At 36.6% G+C, this 18,498-nt stretch overlaps 1 non-coding gene across 1 annotated transcript; it reads right to left on the reverse strand.

Moving 5' to 3' along the window:
* Positions 1 to 17,643: 17,643 nt before the first annotated feature.
* Positions 17,644 to 17,788, reverse strand: LOC118150038 (U4 spliceosomal RNA). Its single transcript, XR_004737800.2, has one exon. It is a non-coding gene; the product is annotated as a U4 spliceosomal RNA (small nuclear RNA).
* Between the last annotated feature and the right edge of the window lie 710 nt (positions 17,789 to 18,498).

Raw genomic sequence — 18,498 nt, forward strand, 5'->3', positions numbered from 1 at the left:
CACCAGGCCCCACCTTCAGCATGGGGAATTACAATTCAACATGAGACTGTGGTGGGGGCAGGAGGGAAATGTCCGAACTATAGCATTCTGTCTCAGCCCCTCCCAAGTCTCATGTCCTTCTGACATTGCAAAATATAATCACACTTTCTCAATAGTTCCCCAAATTCTTAACTCATTCCAGTATTAACTCAAAAGTCCAAAGCCCAAGACCAGGTGGTGTGGCTCTCGCCTGTAATCCTAGCACTTTGTGAGGCAGAGGGAGCAGATTACCTGAAGTCAGGAGTTCGAGATCAGCCTGGCCAATGTGGTGAAACCCCTTCTTGACTAAAAATACAAAAACCAGCCAGGCATGGTGGCATGCACCTATAATCCCAGCTACTTAGGAGGCTGAGAAAGGAGAATCGCTTGAACCCGAGAGGTGGAGGTTGCAGCGAGCCAAGATAGTGCCATTGCACTCCAGTGTGGGTGACAAGAGTGAAACTCAATCTCAAAAAAAAAAAAAGTCCCAAATCCAAAGCATCATCTGAGACAAAGCAAGTCCTTTTCACCTATGAGCCCATTACAACCAAAACAAATTAGCTACTTCCAAGATATAATGGGGGTGTAGGTATTGGGTAAGCGTTCTCATTCCAAAAGCGGGAAATCAGCCAAAAGAAAGCGACTGCAAACCTCACGCAAGTTTAAAACCCAGCAGGGTAGTCAATAAATTTTGAAGCTCCAGAACAATCTTTTTAGGCTCTAGGTCCCACTAAGTTACGGGCTCCCAACGCCTTAAGCAGTTCTGTCCCTGTGGCCTTGCAGGGTTAGCCCCCAAGGCTGCTCTCATAGGTTGGAGATGTGCACCTGTGGCTTTTCCAGGCTCAGGGTGCAAGCTGCCGGTGTATATAACATTCTGTGGTCTGCAGGATCATGGCCCACTTCTTACAGCTTCACTAGGCAGTGCCCTAGTGGGGACTCTGTGTGGAGCCTTCAACTCCACATGTTCTTTCCACACTGCCCTGGTAGAGGTTCTCTGTGAGGCCTTTTCCTCTACAACAGGCTTCTGCCTGGACCCCAGGCTTTTCCATATATCCTCTGAAATCTAAGCAGAGACCCTCAAGACTTCTTCACTTTTGTGAAGCTTAAAGTAGTAAGTTACATTTAAATAGAGCATTCTTCTCCAGAGTTCTTCTATACATTCACAAGGCATAAATCATATACGAACTGTTGTTCCAGGATATCTACTGTGCATTATATTTCACATATGTTACCTCATTCTGTCCTCACCACCATTTTTCTGGTGTTATCTTCCTATGAGACCAAGAGGTTTAGAATCTTCTCATGGTCATGCAGTTCATCACTGTGGTAGAGATGGGAATGGAACCCAGGTCTCCTGACACACAGGCTGCAATTCCTTATTCTTTGGACTATCCTACCTGCGCTTAAGCCCCAAAGTAAACAGCAAAAGGAAAATATCTTGACAACCACAACTGCCTTTGGCATTTGATAGTAAATCACATTTATCAGCTACCGTTTTTCCAGAGTCACGAGACAAAACTGTGACATTCTTTTTAGTTCTGACAGTCTAAATTTCTTCAATCTCTGTCACTGATTTCTCAGAACACTGTCTCCCTCTTCTGTGGTCATGTAAAACTCATTTGGAACACATAATGTTTATATTGACTTGTCTTTTTATTCCATTTTCCCTTTTCAGGGTAAAAATGAAGCTTTTGGGCTGGAGGGGGCTCAAAAATGTTTTTCCCTCTTTTAATGGCAACGGTTTTTTTGTTTGTTTGTTTGTTTGTTTGTTTTGAGACAGAGTCTTGCTCTTGTCACCCAGGCTGGACTGCAATGGCACGATCTCGGCACACTGCAACCTACACCTCTCGGGTTCAAATGATTCTCCTGCCTCAGCCTCCCAAGGAACTGGGATTACAGGTGCCCACAACCATACATGGATAAATTTTGTATTTTTTTTAGTAGAGACTGAGTTTCGCCATGTTGGCCAGGCTGGTCTTGAACTCCTTACCTCATGATCTACCCACCTTGGCCTCCCAAAGTGCTGGGATTACAGGCATGAGCCACCACACCCAGCTGGCAATGGTTTTTAGAAACAGAAATGATAGCAGTTTCCATATTCGAATTTCCCAATAAACATGTCATCAAAAGTTCTCAGAGAGCTCTCATTAATCAAAGTTACTTATTTCTTCCGTGCAAATGAGGAGGCCTTGAAATGATTTAAGCTGTGCTTGCAGTGAATGCAATGGCAAAATGAAAATACTATTACATTTTTTTCAGGGAATTGAAGATGTCCCTCAATAATTTCTGGGTATTGATAATACTAGGAGATCTGTCTTCTCTGAAAATGGAAAACAAAGAGAAGACATCTTATATTTGAAGAAAAAAAAATAAGGGAAAAAAGCAACATCTTTAAAACAGACTTAAGAAAATAGATAATTTAGGTTTCATAGTTTATCTTGTGCTTATTCGAATCTGGTAGATATTGTCTTGAACGTTCTACTGAAATCAGGAGATAATAAACAATGGAGAAAATCAAAATGAAAAGTTAAGTCCTTGCGTGTGTATGGATATGTGTCCCTGTGTGTGTTTTCTTCAAATGGGCAAACCAGCTTGTAGTTTCTTTCATCTGAAACCTGCTTTGGCACAGGCTGGCCCTTACAGAACTCCGGATAAACTACTTAGGTGGGATTTCTGGATTGGTTGCTGGAAATTTGATCTCAATCTGCCCCTGATTTCCTGTGTAACCTTGAGACCTTAATCTCTGTACCCTGTTTCCTCATTAGTAACTCTATTCAAATACATGTGGTTGGGGGAGGGTCACAAGGAGGCCAAGAGGCCAAAAGGGGAAATACGGGGATAATTTCTTTTAAGAATCATAATGTAGATAGCCTGAATATCTCATCAAGTCTGAATGGGCCACACACTTTTGCCAGGAGAATTCATTCTTAAAAGCAAGGAAGAGAAAAGATTTCGTAGGTACATTTGTCTGTAACTCAAAATCATTTGTAGTTCTTTAAACTTAGTCTCTGAGTAAGAAATAGAATTCAGGGTGGATAATAGATGTTTCTACATATCTGTGATCCTCTCATCAATTAAAACCACTAAACAATCAGCTTGTAAGCAGAGAAACAAGAGTGAGAATGTTATTTAAATCACATTAGCTTTCTTAAGGTGACTATGATACAGTGGTTTTCTACCCTGACTGTGTGTTAGAATCTTGTTCAGAGCTTTTAAAAAATCTAAATGCGTGAGCTCCACACTTGAACAACTGAATCAGAATTTCTGGGGATTATTAAATCTCTACAGGTAATTTTGATAAGCAGCCAAAGTTGGAAAATGTTTAGGCCTGAGTGATTTCTGATTGTTTCAGAATGTAAAACAAACAACCTAATCACTAGCTACTATTTTTCTTGCTCACTTTTAAAACATTAAGGAGACATAGTCTTAACTGACCACTTGAGCTTCTGCTGAATTTCATTGTAGGCATTTTCTTACCTCACATGGTCAAAAAAGTTATTTTATAATTCAAATCCCACCCCATCAGACATATAGTAGAATGAATATTAACCCTTGAAAATATCGTCCTCTGAGTCAAGGTTTTCCCTACTGGCAGTGTTGACATTTTGGGTTGGATAATTCTTTACTGTATGGTCTGTCCTGTGCATCATAGGATATGCAGCATCCCTGCCCTTTACCCACTAGCTGCAAATAGCATACCTCCTATCCCCAGTTGTGACAACTAAATATGTCTTCCATCATGGCCAACTGTCCAATGCAGGGCAAAATCAAAGGCAAACTCAGCTCCCATTGAAAACCATTACTCTGTTTGAAAAGAAGAATCAGATGGCAAATTTAATTACATGAAATATTTTTCACATGTGAAACGTTCCTTGATTTGGGTCTCCCAGGTCTCTGAGGGGATGGTCCTAGTGAACTAGCGTAGTATAAGTGGAAGTGAACTCTTTCTGTTGCCATCTTGTCGTACCTTCCAGTGGTCATCCCCACTCTTAACTGTCTCTGCTGTCTCTACCACCGTATTTATGGCTCTACTCTACCATCTCTAGGGCAATGACAGAGCTGCTGAAATAGCTCTGCTTCCCCAGGGCAGGTTCATCTCAGGGAATTAACAGCAAAGGCTCTCAGCCTCAAACATCATTAACTTGATCTTGACTCAGAGGTTAAGAGGACATGGAAAGAGAGCAAATGATCTTTCCTCCAAGGAAGTTTATGTTTAATTGTTTATCATCGTGGTTTTTCATTTACCATATTCCTCCCTCAAACTTTGAGTAACACCAAGAGATTTCTCTTTTGAAATCCAAGACAGATATAGTCTGAAACAATGAAGCTACTGAAAGTGTTGGATACCTTTTTACAAATCTGTAGTACAGTCAAATATCTTCAAAGTCAGGATGACACATAAACCCATCCTGGGACCCAGATCACTTCCAAGAGATAGAAGACAAATGGAAAAGAAAGAATTTGAATGATATTTAAACACAAAATTGATAAATGTAAATACAGAGTGATTATGTTAACTTTAATTGGAAAATCAAGTTTTTTCTTAGCAGAAAGGAGGCTGGAATACTTAGACTGGGATATAGAGAAGTTATATTTAAAATTACGTTTTCAGGTGGAAATTTGTAGCTGCTCTAACTGTCTAATGACAAGTCCCTACACCATTTTTCCCATGGACAGAGGCCTCTGAGCTCCCCAAATGAGCCAACGACATTTTTGTTTCCCTTCACTGGATAAACAAACTGGATTCTGTGACAATTTTTTTTTTTTTAGTTTTGTCCTCAGGATCAGTAATACTATGAAAACTTTTAAGTTCACAAAGCCATTTCTTATACATTATCTTAGTGATTATCTCCATCTTACAAAAAAGAATCAGTCAAGTAAAGATGAAATAACTTGCTCAAAGTTAATGACAGTTCTCATACTAAAGTGCAGATTTGTGGATTCCAGAGTATAATATGTACCTTATGTTGTAGCCTGGTAGCTTAGTAGTTCAAATTGCTTTTTGGTTGACAAGTGTTAGATTTATAAATGTCTTCGATTATAAAATAATTGAAGTGGAGGACCACCTCTCAATGTTGGTTAATTTGCTCTGTTGGAATATAACAGGGCAATATTGAAAGAGGCACAAATGGAAGTTAGATAATTAGAATGTTATGAGAATGTTGTGTTGGTTTCTCAACAAGTCATTTTTGTGCATGTGTAGACACTAGTTTCTCTTGTCATATACCTGGTATGACCTTTGCATTTTGTATTTTTTTAATACTGTGGTTCGCTGAAATAAGCCTCATCTTGTACAGAAAGTCTGTATTTTGGAATGGGAAATTGTTTGCCTTAGAACCCAAGTACTGACTGTGCAGCTTCCTTTATCTCTTCCTCTAAAGGTCAGTATATAATGGAATCATTACCACTCGTGCTTAGATGTGAACACCGTGTTCAATTTTATATTCCATTCTAGTAAATACGGTGAATACCTGTCATTCCCCTTCCTGTCCACACCCTTCCCAAGGACCCATAAAAACGGGAGGGGACAGGTGGGGTTTTCCCTTTTCATAAATCAAGTTTCCTGGAGTTTTCTATTGTTTTAACTGGGATTGGTCTATTAATAAGCAATTAATATTCTGAAACGATCACCTCTTTGTGGAAATTTCCATATTCTTTCTGATAAATAGAAATCATTTTCTAAATGTATTAAAGGGACGCAGGAACATCCCTACCCACTTGTCCTTGTACAAGAACATCTAGGTCATCATCTTTTATAACTCTGACTTTTAAAAAAGTCCATTCAATATAAATAGCAACTGCTTCATCTTAGCCAAGACTAGAAAATGTCTTGGACAAAATACTATTAATTTTGCATCTTATTAACTGGATATTATTCTCATGCTTTAACTGTTGCCCGTTTGTGGAAACTTAAGTATATGTTAATTATGCTAAATATAATAATTAGAAAAATGACTCTCTAAATAAACTTCTCAGCAAGCTGGGTAGAAGGAATAGAGAAAAAGAGGAGCAGCCAACAATGTGGGAGATAGAAAGTATTCTATGAACATCTGCTTCAGTACAGAAGCAAAATCATTATAGCCAAAGCTCTGGCTTCCCTTAAGCTCCAGAAGCTTGGCAAAAAAAAATAATAATAATTAAATATACAGTTTTTCTCATATAAATATATTTATACAGTACGAATTTTCATTTCTGTAAAAGCCCTTTGAGATTTTATAAAATTGTATCTTTTGCTGTTTCATAGACGATCTCATCTTGTTCCATGACTACCCCAGACTGTACTTCTCCCTTTTTTCCCCCAAAGTCAACTGGACACTTTGCTCAAGTGTTTCTGAAGTAACAGAACCTCATCTGTCTAAATTGAAGAAATTCTTCCATAAATTGAGCAAAATGGAACAGGCATCTTAAATTTCTAAATATGCAATATTTTATGCCCGTTCAAACAATAGGTTGAACAAGTGATTGCAAAAACAGGAAATGCCACCTAAAAAAATAAAATGAGCCTGGGGATATTAATACTTTAATTAATTTTATTCAAATGTTTGGTTGCTTGTTTTTCCTAAAGTCATAGGTAGTTATTAGACTTAAAAATTAATGATGGTAAATACCTTTATTACAATCAGAATGTGTTTCTATTGCATTATTTTCTCCTAAAACTTTAATGTATCTTCTTGTCTCCTTCTTCCCATCCTTATTTGCCTTATACTTTTTAAAATTTTCTTTCTTATCCAGAAGTTTTAAGGATCAATTAATTCAAAAGATATGACTAGGTATCTAAACAGATTTCATTATTATCAAAAAAATATAAACTTTTAGTCACTTAAAAATCAAAATAGCATATCAGAAAATAGGCATTTTTGCAAGTGGGCTTATTTTGCCACCTGGTTTATGATTTTACTGCTGCCAACCTAACAGTTTATAGAGACAATATTCACTTTAAGCAATTTCATAATGCTGTCAATGGTTTGCATTTTTTACACTCTATCTAACCATAATAGTATCTGTATAACATTATAAATTAGCATTGTTACTGGTTAAATTCCAAGCTAAGAATTTGATTAGAATGAGACCTCTGATTCTTGAATCAACCCTTTTCATACAGTCTATTTTTAGAACAAGTCATGTAGTGTGTGGTGTGTCCAATAGGGTGAACGTGATGAAATGTTTAAAACCTTACAAGTAAGAATGAAGCCCATTAGTCAAATTGTGCTTTTAATCTGTAAAGGCATTACATCATAAGTCATTTAGAGGAAAGGGTAGAGTTTCCTCTTGAATTCATTACAGCATGAAAAGTAACATTTAGAAGGTAGAGTTTACAAACTGAAATTGTACCTCTCAGGTAGAAGCATTTTTCCCATGAGAAAGTACACTTTCTCCTTAAAAAGAGACCAACTGTATTATTTCTCTATCCCATCATGTGTAAGTGACTGGAAACTTCTGAGCTCATTAGTGAACTCTGTAAAACTCTAGGTACAAAGAAAAAGAGGCAGTAGAAATCAAGGCTCTAGAAGAATACAGCCAAGAGAGACCATTTCATTTGAGGAAATGCTATATGTAGATTTTTTTAACTTGAGTCTAGAAAATTTTCTAGCAGTATAAATATGTAGCTAAAATATGCTTCTTAAATTCCACTGGATAACTAAAATTGATGGCTTGTTTCACATCCTTGTCTTAAAATTCACCAGCTTAATACCCAGGAACTCCTGAAATTGAAAAACTTGATTAAACATTTACACCTGAAAATTAATAATGTCATAATCTGACCTCAAACTATGCCAAAAATAAAACTGCTCCTTTTCTAAAATGATTAATTAAAAAACAGATGGCAATGAAAACTTGTAACACAAAAAGCAGGTGGGTATCAATTAACTTCTCTTTCAAACAAAGTCTTTGCCACTCAGTTTTCTCATTGCAAATGTAGAGTTTTACAGATCCTTACCTACTTCTAAAATTTAATTGGACAATAAATTGAAATGATGTATGTGAAAGTATTAAAAATATGAGCCCTATCAGTGCAATGTAATGAAGAGTTGAGGTAATTCGAAAATATTCAGCCTGGAAAAAAAGAAGACTCACACTGGATAGGATAGATGTCATTAGATACTTCAAAGGCTGAGCCATGAAAGGGATTAGAACCATTCAATATGACACACACACACACACACACACACACACCGCAATAGACAGAAGTAACAGAAAAATAGATTTGGGCTTAATAAAAGAAAACACATTTCTAATAGAGTGTTTGGAAGCTATGGGGTTTGCCACACTAGAAATGTCCCAACGGAAGTAGAAGACATTGTTACATTAATGCTGAGGAGAAAGTTCATATCTCAAATTGGAAACTGAACGATATGATCTGTAAAATCCCTTCCAGAGTCAAGAATCTAATATTTGAAACATGTAAAGTAGATGTGTTACTGGTTTTGTTGTATTGTTATTTTCAATATTCTCTGCATAAGTGTCAAAATTACCTTAAGCATCGGCTTCATATAGCTATAAGATCCTCTTATAGAGGCAAGATTCTTACACCTTTGCCATCTCTACAATTTGCAGAAAGTAAAATGCAGAAGCATCAGGAATGAACATACCAGGAAATAGAGCCAACAAAGCAAATATGCAACAGGCTGGAAGAGAGACAGGTAGGAGAGGCACGAAGATAAGGTTAAGGAGTTATCTAATGGCATTACTTTCCCTGGGACTAGTTCTGTGCCTGCACACAATGGAGAAATAGATGTTTTGTATAATTTCAATTTAGCCAAACTGATAGGATCCATGATGCTAAGATTTCTATATACAGCTGTAAGTAAATAAAATGAGCATTAAGAATTATCAAAGTAATTTATTATAATTAAGTATAGAAATATGTATCATTTAATTAATTAGATTACATATAGTCTAGTTAACTCAGGCCTTATCCCTTTCTTTTCCTCAATATCAGTATTCTTGTTGTTGTTTTGCCATGAATTACCCAGATAATTTCCTCAAAGCTCTATATCTTTGCCTTTCTGGAAACACCCTGGGTGTGCTCAGAACACAATGCTAAGTCTCAGAAAATATTCTAAAAACTTTGGCAACATCCAGCCCTTTGCCTGGGAGGCCTGGAATTGCCTGTTGTACCAAATCCTTCAGTACCAAATTTAAAGCATCCCCAATATTAAATCAAAGGGACATCAAATTTTATTTAATAAATATGATAAGGTGTTTTGTTGCTCCGAGTTGGAGCTATAAACATCCTCAATGAGATAATGTGTTCCGACAGACCTATATTCAATCTCTCTGACTCCCATTCCAAAATATGTAGGTACACTTATCTACTTGCCTCAGATGAATCCAAATACCTTATTTTAAATAAATTTCACAAATAAGGTAAATGTTAGTTCTATAACCCCATTAAATAGAGTATTATGTCGACTGATACATTTGAGTCTGGAGCACATGACAACTCTAAAAAGTTGATTAAATTGAAAGGAATATATATAATCCAATAAAGAAATTAATTTCCAGTATCATTTCTTAAATTAGCACTTAATTATACATAGCTAAAAAGTCCATTTAAAATAAATATGGCAACATAGTAAAGTTGTGGCTTGCCTAAAAAGCTGAGAATCATTAGTGTTCAGACATCTGACTAGAAATGGAAACTTTGATGAAATCCAAAGTTCTTGAAGTATTCAAAAGAAGTCATTCTATTATAAAAACATCAATGTTTCATTCCTCAAACTCTTTTTTTGTCTTTTAAGCCACTAGAACCCACTAAAATAATTATTAAGGTTATAAATCATTTCAACAGAAAGTAAAAGATCAGAAAAATCAAACATTTAGTTGGCTGGAAATGTGTATTTAATTCCTATTTACCCAAAACTGATTCGTATGAAAAGTTAAACCTTTTTGAAAAAAGTGTTCCCCAAGATTCTTTAGCTCTAGGTGTACTAAAATTTATATTTTAAAATAATTCATCAGAAAAATAAATTCATTAAAAGTATAAATTTTGTTGCCCAATAAATAAATTCCAAGATAAGCAAGCCAGAAAAATTGTACAATGAATCACAATCTCCCACCAATAAAGTTTTATAATATATTCGGTCTGCCACCAAAACTATTACCATTTGCGTTCATAAATTTATGTTGTTACTATTGCCCTTATTGCATTTTATAACTAAAACATTTTTACATGAAAAGGTTTATATTAAGTTTTAGGTACAGTTTTGCTAAGTGATAAATTCCAAAACCCTATCCTGAATTAAAAGTCTGAATGCACTGTCACACCAAACATTTGAATCAGAATCACCTGGCATTCTTATTAAATATGCAAACCCCTTGGTCTCACCCCAGACCTATTCAGTCAGAGCCCCTTGGGAAGGCAGGGATGCAAGAAGACACGTGCATTTGCCTTTTTCATGAGTTCCCAAAGTTCCTTTAACAGTAATTTATTTATTTGCTTCTTGAACAAAGGGCACTGCATGTTAACTTTGCATTTTACCCCACAAATTCTGTAGCAAGCCCCACCTGAGAGGAAGAAAACTTTGAGATCATTTTACAACTGAAAAAATTGAAATCCATGTGGGTTGAATGGCTTGGCCATGATTTCAATGCTAGCTATGGGAAGCAAATTTCTAGACTTTGAATTGAGAGGATAGAGCCTGGAGCTCATCAAAACCCCACTTAGAGCATTAGTAGAAATACCTAATGTAGATGACGGGGTGATGGATGCAGCCAACCATCATGGCACCTGTATACCTATGTAAAAAACCTGCACATTCTGCACATGTACCCCAGAACTTAAAGTATAACCAAAAAAAAGAACCCACTTACAAGCCTCCAAATTATTAGAAGACATGGATCTGCTCCTTAGAGTTAACTTTCCTGGGTAATCAAGACCACAGAGAATCAGAGAAGCAGCTAAGGGTGCACAATAACAAGCCAGAGAATAAAAAAACAAAAAAAAAGGCATGCTCTACCAGCCTGCCATGCAACAGCAAAATGAGCCATTGGACTTAGCCAGAACTGTTCTTTCTTTTTCTTTTCAGTGAAAACTTGCAAAAACAAATCTCAAGCAAGAATGAATCAAATAAACATTTTCTTTAAAAACTTTGATAGTGAGGATGTGGTGAAATTGCACTCCTTGTGCATCATTGGTGAGAATGTAAAATGCTGCAGCCACCATGGAAAACAGTTCAGAGTCTCAACATAAAATTACCATATATCCAGCATTTCTACAACTCGATATATACTATATCCAAAAGAATTAAAAACAGAGAATCAAACAGACCAGTGTTTGTAGCAGTGTTATTCACAATACCCAGGTCGAAACCTAACTGTCTATCAATAGATGAATGAATAAACAACATGTGATATATACATAAAATGAAGCATTATCTAGCCATGCACAAGAATGAAATCCTGATGCATGTTGCAATATGGATAACCTTGAAAGCATTATGCTAAATGAGATGGCAGACACAATATTGTATAATTTCATTCATATAAGGTACCTAAAATAGTGAAATTCATGGAGACAGAAAGTAGAATGGAGGTTACCCAGGCTGAAGTGGGGAGAATGGGGATTTGTTTAACGCATACAGAATTTCAGTTGCGATAATGAAAAAGCTCTGGAGAGCAGTGATAATCACACAACATGGTAAAGGTACATATCTCACTGAATTATATACTTAAAAATGGTTAAAATGGTAAATTTTATGCTTATATATATTTCCCTACAGTAAAAAAATATAAGATATAAATAATTTTTTTAAAAAAGCTTTGACCTCCTAGAAAACATATTGTCAGGGTTCCAGATTATTTTCATTTCCTTCTCAATTTAATATCTCAGAAATTAAAATCAAAATTCTAAAAAAAAAAAATCCCCAATCATTATTGACACTTGAGTGCCCGAAGAAAATGGTAAATCCAACTTATATTAGAACTAATTTGAAGAATGTTATGAACAAATGAGAAATGTAAGAACATTTAACTGTCTCAGAATCAACCGAATTTTAGGGTTAGAGAAAACATCAGATATCATCTTTTTCGGTGTTTTTCAAAATTTCACAGACCACTCATTCCACAATATACTCCATCATAAAGGGCTTCTATGCCAAGTCATTATAAAGAGACTACACTTCTTTTTTTTAGTTAATTGATTTACTTTTTTACTTACTTACTCTCTTGCCCAGGCTACAGTGCAGTGGCCCAGTCACAGCTCACTGCAGCCTTGACCTCCCTGGGCTCAGGTGATTCTCCTGCCTCAGCCTCCCAAGGAGCTGGGACCACAGGAATGCATCACTATACCTGACTAATGGCTAATTTTTGTATATTTGGAGAGAGGGGGTTTCATCACGTTAAATATCATCCCTTGGTGACTACCTATAGACATCAGTATATCAGCCCTGTGCCTTTTAAATAAACCAGACCTGTTTTGCATGCCAGTACTTCTCAGATTGTAAAGTACACAATAATCACCTGAGGATCTTGCAGAAATGCAGATTCTGGTTCAGAAGATCTGGGTGGAATCCAGGAATTAGCATTTTTAACAAGCTCCCAGAGCTGCTGCTGCTGGTCCTGGATCATATTTTGTGAGACAAGGTTAGAGAGGGCACTGCAACCTGGGACAGTGCAGGGGTGAGCGTGTGCAGGTACTTAGGGCCATACCAGTTGTGAAAATAATGACATACTTCCATGCTGACTGATAAATAACCACTGAAGGAGCATCCAGATTCCCCAAAATCCAGAAACAAATATTGGATGCCACTTGGGAGTGATATGGTTTGGCTGTGTCCCCAACCAAATCTCACCTTGAATTGTAATAATCTCCACCTGCCAAGGGCGGGGCCATGTGGAGATAATTGAATCATGGGGACAGTTTCCCCATACTCTTCTCGTGGTAGTGAATAAGTCTCACGAGATCTGTTGATTTTAGAAGTGAGAGTTCCCCTGCACAAGCCCTCCTTCCTGCCACAATGTAAGCTGTGACTTTCTGCCTCCTTCACTTCTGCCACGATTATGAGGCCTGCCCAAGTCATGTGGAACTGAGTTAATTAAACCTCTTTCTTTTATAAATTACCCAGTCTCGGATATGTCTTTATTAGCAGCATGAGAACAGACTAATACAGGGGGCCTCAGAGCCACTTTAGACTTGCAGCCATCATTCATTCTGATTGGTCAATGACAGGCTGACCAGTTGCTCACTGTTTAAAGTAGGTTACCCTGGAAAAGGTCTTACGAGATAGGCAGCTCCCAGTAAATCTGTGTTGGATGATTCTGTGGAAATTGTTTCCGAATCAATGCAGTACAGAACACTGCTTATCTTTACCTCCTTTTCCCTAAACTCACTTAATCACAGGTCCTTTTGGAGGAAACATTGATCTAATTCAACCCATTCATTGTGCTAATAAGAAAACTGGAAATCAGAAGGTTGGGATGATTCACCTAAAGTCAGATAGCTAGAGAAAAGCCAACACAAGCCCAGAAATCAGTTCTTCTCACTCTCATAGTCATTCCCAGATGAGTTTTTCTAATATATAAGATGGTTTAGTTCAGCTATTGTAGAAGGGGGGATAACCTATAAAGCTTATATTGCAAACCAGTTAAACTATCTGAATTAGCATTACTTTAAAAAAGAATCTATTTCTTTAACTCCAAACTCTCAGCTTCAAAATATACTTTTATCAGGGTTATAGAGGTAGTATATGAAAATTCTACTCTATCTAAAATCTTTAGATCGTGCTCTCCAAAACCCCTCACCAGAGATGCAGAATGGAGCTAAAGTGACTTGCTTAATGTCACCAGCACAACAGCTATTTAGTGGCAAATCCAAGACTACTACCCAGATCGCTTTACTCTCATTGTGAAGCTTGTTTCTGCAAACTGCAACTGTATCCACCTTAGTTTTCTAAAGGAAATATCTGTTTGAATGACTATTTAGCACAACCCAAGCCGCTGTGTAACTAGGTCACTGAATACAAGTTTACTTTTCTTAAGAACAAGGTGTGAACAACCACCATCTGAGCAATGAATGAGACCTGCGGTGGTGTACTATAGGCTTGAGGAAACTGCCCTCTGCTGGGATGCAGTGATGCTGCCTTTCACCATACCTTTAAAAGAAGGACTGAACTATTAAATATTCCCTGAAGTTCAATGAGGAATAAAGGAGGTATGAAGAAATATTGGTACATGGAAACAAAATATTTTGCCATATGCCTTCTTAGAAAATTATTTTCCAGCTGTAGTATTTAACAACTGCATCTGCATTTGTAACCCCTACTCAGCATCCAGGCTGCTCCAGGATGGCCTTGGGGGATATCTGTTACAGGGCTGGATGCTCTCTTATGAGAAATCTGGAAGTTGTATCCCCTGACTCTCACCCACCTCAAACCAAAAGGACGCAGTGGTTACCATTTTGTGTTACCAGATAAGGTTACAGAAGGGATCAGAGAGGTGTCTGTGATTCAGTTCAAGGCCAAGGTAATTGCTACAACTTCAGCACTGAAGCGTTTTACAAAGGAAATAGCACCATCAGGTTGCAACACTGGTTTTCCTGTTCAATCCTAAAAAGGAACTGCCCTCAATAAATCATCTTCCTAATGGAAATGACAGAATTATTCTCCCAGGAGGACAACACAAACCACACGTCCCTCTTAATAGGAAGGAAATGCAGAGCCACAGCTGCCTGAGAGGATCTAAGGCTTCCAAGGGATTTGTTTCCCCTTTCTCCCTCTGAGGTCACTTTCAGCAAAATTTCTAAGTCATTGTTTACATGTAAACATAGACCCCCCCCCATCTCCCCAAATGTGCTGTCTGTTTAGTTTTTTCTAAAAACGATCTCTATGGTTAAAGTAAGGGGGAAAAAAATCATTATATATCTAAAGCAAAAGACAAAGTTGTAAATCCATGTGTGGTATGTTTTTGTTAATAATGCCAACAAAATTAAATGCAAAAAATTGAGTGGTAGCTTTTGGAGAAGACTGTGTGATTATCTCTCCTTCTGTGTTTGTCTTATTTTTAAATTTTCTATATTTTTATAATTGGATCACAAAATTCTTATTTAAAATCATTTATTCGATCATATGTAAACTATCATAAGGGTTTCATGCATACCAATATCACTACAGCTTTTTGAAGTGGAGCAGAAATATATGGATCATATAATGGGATTTTAAACCCAGAACTAATAATTCACTTTCACATTCTCCTTCAATTACACTGCTTTTAGTAAGAATTAGTAATAAACTTTGCATATGGCCTTTGGCAAAGAAACTTCAATTCATTCCTTTAAAAATGAATTTGTTAGAACTTTAGGGTTTTTTCCAATCAAAACTTTAGGAAATGCCACTCCCAAACCAACTGAGCAGCCAGGCTTTGGGTTTCTGAGAAATTCTTGCCCAGGTCACCAGAGAATGAAAGGTCAACTTTGAGGAAGTTTCTGGAACAAGAAAGAATATCAGTGAAATTGGCAGGAATTTTTTGAGTGGTAAAAAAATATATATCCCTTGACTATGAAATAAGCTGTATGTGAGTAAGGTCACGGTTTTATCAAATTCATCCTGGGCATTTGGTCAGATCCTTTGAAAGTTTTTCCCATGATTAACATTCCCTTTTGTTGCATTTTTGGCATGATGACTAAGAGATCTGGGGCACTGGCCCAAAAATCATAGTGTGTTTTGTTGTTGTTGTTGTTGTTAAAACAAATTAATAAATTAGAGGAAATAGGTGTTCTTTTATTTAAAAAATTCACAGTGAATAGCCCACTCTGGGGAGAAAAAAAATCACAATTTTTTATATGTTCTTTTTGCATTCTCAATTTTTTTTTTTCTGAAAGGTGCCATGATAAATCTTATGGAGCTCTTATACAGATGAGTTTTCCAAATATGGTCCTTAAGACCCTTTCAGGAATTCTGCAGTTTTCTTCTTCTTCCATCTAAAGGTCCGCATGAAGCCAGTTTCTTTATATGTTTCAACCACAATAACATGTTGTAGTAGACTGAATACAGAGGCAGCTAAGAGAATTAGTCTTCTATCAAGCCAGATATAAAGATTTTCAAAAATGTAAAAAAATGACATTTTTTTCACTTTCCTTGTTTTGAAAAATATTGTTACTTTTCACAGAAATATATCATTTATGGAAAGAAGTTTGGTATTTTTCATTAACTGCTTCTGTTCCTTACTATTATTTGTAATGTATTAGTAAATAAATTTTTTAAATTTTCTCAATTTTAATTTCAAATGCAGTAAATTTCAATAGAAAAAACCTGAACAGAAACTCTTTGGGATCCTCAAACTTCTAACAATGTGAGCAAGTCCTAAGATTAAAAAGCTTGAGAACTTCTGAAATAGAGAAGTCCATTTCTTCTTCAGCTTCAGGTACACCTTTCTGGCAGGGAACAGAGCCTGTGCTATGTCTCTGCACAACTCTCAAAGATACTTCTTTGAATGTTTGAGATTTTAAACAGGCTGATAGTGTTGACCATACTGCTCTCAAACAATGTATAAGGGTATTTACAATCTGTTGCCCTGGATAAGTCATAAATAAAATGGAGCTAGTGAAAACTTTTTATCTGGGTTAAACAATAGATGGTGAATTAAATAAGACAGCAGCATTGTCCTCAGGCAAAAAAGGCAAATAAAAAAAACCCCACGCATTCCATCATGCAGGAATTTAAACACCATGTATGAGTACATTTCTATATCTTATTCGATGAATTTGTGATCTATTCTGTACAGGCATTCTGATTTATACTAAATATAAGCCAGTTCAGCCCTCTAAGCAGCTCAATCAATACATACATAATTTGTAACACATGCTGTACAACCAAAACTCTTCATTTCTATTCATCTCCTACTACAGTGGCTTCATTTATATTGTTATTCTTGCTGTAAAAATGCCCCCTATTCTTTCCTTTACATTCATAGATCAAGCTAAGTTGTACCTTCCCCTACCAAGATTTCCTTGATAAAATTCCATGAAGTAAACTGATTGCAAAAATAGCCCTAATTCTCTACATCTCCCTGTATCCACGCCCTTTCCATGTGGCTTTAACATTTCTCTCACCAAAGAGTAGAGTCTGTTTTCCTGTTCTTTGAAACTTAGCCTACCTTGTGAATCACTTTGCACAGTAAAATGTAATGGAAATAACAGTATACCAGTTTAAAGGCTGGACCTCTCTCCCCTGCCCCTCTGTCTTCTTTACAAGAAAATCACAAGAGCAGTTGGAGGATGAGAGACCACGTGGAGCACAGCCTTGTCATCCATGTTGCGGCGATTCTAGATCATCAAACTCCAGCTGGCCTACCATTTGGCTGAAGATGCATGAATCAGCCCAACCAAGAGTAGATATTTCTAGCCTCGATGCCAAGAACCACTTAGCCAAACTATAAGCTTGTGAGAATAATAATTGTTTTAAACCACTAAGCTTTCAAGTGGTTTGCTATGCAGCATTATTTTAGCAATAGATAACTAATTTGCAAATCCTCTAATTTCCCCCAGAGAATTTACCATATATTTGCAATGAGTCCTGCACATTTTTCCTTTACTATATATTGTCTTAGGTTATGAACTGATGTTTCTAAACTACTTGGAGAATACAGTATACCTTAGCTTTAATTTTTTACCTCAATAGATATTTAATTGGTACATGGACCAGTTGGGAAATTTAAATTTCTAGACATAGAAGGATTCTTTAAAATTGCTAATTTCTTGGGAAAAGTTTTCAATTAGCAATAATCGTGCCTCGGATAAACCTCATTGGCTACAATACCTCCACTGCGCAAAGCTAAAATTGCTAATTTCTTACCTGACATACATTTGTCTCTGGAAATTAAAATTTTTAAGAAATTTACCTTTTAAGGAACAAGTTTATCTTTCTTTTGCTTATTTTTCCTCCAAGACTCAATCTCAATAAGTCCCAAAACTTAACGAGTAGGCAGAATTTATAACCACACCACTACAGTTTAATCTGCCAGAAGAAAGTACTTTCAACTTAATGGCTTTCACATTTCTATCCCTGAAATTCTAGAGCTCTGTAATCTACTGTCTCCATCATTTTTATTAATATTATTTTGGAAACTCCAAAAAGAAAGTGAATCACTTTGCCTTAAAGGCGATTGGCTCCTTCTCCAGGGTGTCCTCACAGTTCTACCTCTCAAGAACACTCTGTTCAATCCCTGAAAACTTGTGCCATGAGCAGTCCATGACAAAGATGCAAATATTGTCCTCCAGAACCTCACATTCCTCTTCTGTCTTCCTTTACTCCTTTCTTTCTGGTCACCTCTCTCTCGAACATCCTAAAAAATGCAATGCTTCTTCTGAATAACATAAGTCCCACAATGTAAAAACTATTCTCCCTTCAAAATGCTCCATGACCCAAAGGTTATTTGCCTTCTTCCCTGAGTTTTTACCAAAATCATGATCCTTACCAAAGTGTCATTTATCTCACTTTGGTGTCTTGTAGAAGAATTTTATTAAAATAATTCATGTGAATAAGT

The sequence above is a fragment of the Callithrix jacchus genome, chromosome 21 (assembly GCF_049354715.1).
Source record: "Callithrix jacchus isolate 240 chromosome 21, calJac240_pri, whole genome shotgun sequence".
In the NCBI taxonomy this organism is placed as follows: domain Eukaryota; kingdom Metazoa; phylum Chordata; class Mammalia; order Primates; family Cebidae; genus Callithrix; species Callithrix jacchus.